Here is a 1,990-nt window from a genome sequence, read left to right as displayed (position 1 = left end):
GCCCCCGCCCCGCACCCGCCTGGCTGTCATGCAAAATGGCTTGATTGCGCTGCCAAACTGTCAACGGTATGCCGGGGTGAGAGAAAAGGGAACCAAAACAAATAAATGAAAAAATGAAACGTCAACGCAACGGAATTCTCTCTCCCTCTCACTGGTGTGAGTGTGTGCTTGTGTTTGTTTGTGTTGATTCTTTCAACGGTCTCGCTGACCGCGTGCGTGCGTTGTCGCAGTGTTCACTCAACGTTAACGTGGTAATCCTCCCCCCCCCCCTCCCTCCAATCTTTTCACCCCACATTGTTTTCCTCTCCATGTTCTTCGTTCTGCGCGCGATAGGACCGCGAGGACAGCCGTCGGCGACGGCGAGGCACCCCACCGGCGGGGCGGGGCGGGAGCAGGCGACCCCCCCTTCCCCGTCCTCCCCGCGGAGCCTCGAGGCCGGGACGCGGGACGCCTCGATGGGGATTACTTGCCTCTTCCCTTCTACTCTCCGCCAACGCCTTCCCTCTCCCCTCTCCTCCCTCTCATTTCTCTTCCTCCCGCTTCACTCGCTTTCGGGTCGGACCCGTTGTTGCCATTGTTTCTCTTATTCTTCCCCTCCGCCCGGCGGCGGCCGCGTTGTGGAAAAACGAACGCGATACCCGCGTCGAACTGACTGACTGAATTTTCTCCCAAAATAAAAGGAGCGCCGCGAGGCAAACATCAACGCGATACTTCCCCCTCTTTTTTCGCCGCCAGTCGCGGCGGCGTCGCTCGGCCGTAGCGGCTGCTGCAGCCTTTGTAGGGGCAGCTACAGCCTCTGTAGTGGCAGTTGCAGCCTCTGTGGCGACAGCTGCAGCCTCTGTAGAGGCAGTTGCAGCCCTGGGCTGGCAGAGAGAATTAAATGGAGTTAAATGGGGCGAAAAAGGGAGAATGCAATAGTACAGCTGCACTGTTAGAAATTTTCGGGGAGATTTTACAGATAAAGTCTGGGTCGAGGGGGCAATAACTCCCTTTTGAAGTGTACACATGATTCCCGAAATTCTTGATTCCCGGTGATTCCCGTCCGCTTATAAATATTACATAGGTTTTTCGGGGGGTTTTAGTGGTATAAAACGCTTATTTCGACTGATTTGTACTTATTTCTCAAGTTTCCCACTTATTCTAAGCGATTTCTATTGATTTTGATCAATTTTTATCCTGATGATTCCCAGACAGGTGTACACATGATTCCCGGAGTTATTGCCCCCTCGGTCTGGGTATACTAGACGCCAATATAAAGTCTGGTAAAATTACCAGTGTTTGTAAAATTACAGAACACTTGTAAAAATAACTCCACAAAATTTCTGTAAAACTGATACCAAATATTTCTGTAAAAATGTTTAAGGATGTTTCCTGTAATTTTTACCCACATTTTTCTGAGGTAAAATATGCAAGAAAAAAATATTTTCAGCGGCTGTTTCTTTGTTCTATTTATTTCATATCGTCAATCGCTGACAGATTTCTCTGGTAAACTGCTTGAATCGCTCGTACTCTTGGTGGAATCGAACCCCCGACCTTCTGGTCGTGAGCCCGATGCCTTGCCCATTGCGCTACGGCGCGCTCTGTGCAGGTAGCCCGTCCGTACTCCATCTCATGCTTCCTACTGTCCACGCGACTTTTCCTACGGATTGCTGCCTTCTCTCTTAATGTTGGTACGTTATTATCCACAAAATTGGGTTCTTCCCGCTGTTCGCTGTTTGAAATACTGGCGTTCAACATTGGACATATTTTCGGGCCAATTTGAACCGTATTTCTTATGTGTCCGAAAAATTACAGAAAGTATCTGAAAAACTTCATTACAGAGCATCTGTAATTTTACTATTTCCTGTAAAATTACGAGAGTACGTGGGGATTTTTACAGACGCTTGTAAATTTACAGTAGTTTTCGCGAAAACGACCGAAGATCTGTAATTTTACAGGTACTTGTAATTTTACCATAGAATTTCGGTAAAACTAACATCTTCTGTAAAAT

This window comes from Frankliniella occidentalis, unplaced genomic scaffold, assembly GCF_000697945.3.
Source record: "Frankliniella occidentalis isolate FOCC.00 unplaced genomic scaffold, Focc_3.1 Scaffold41, whole genome shotgun sequence".
In the NCBI taxonomy this organism is placed as follows: domain Eukaryota; kingdom Metazoa; phylum Arthropoda; class Insecta; order Thysanoptera; family Thripidae; genus Frankliniella; species Frankliniella occidentalis.
This window is presented reverse-complemented; position numbering follows the sequence as displayed.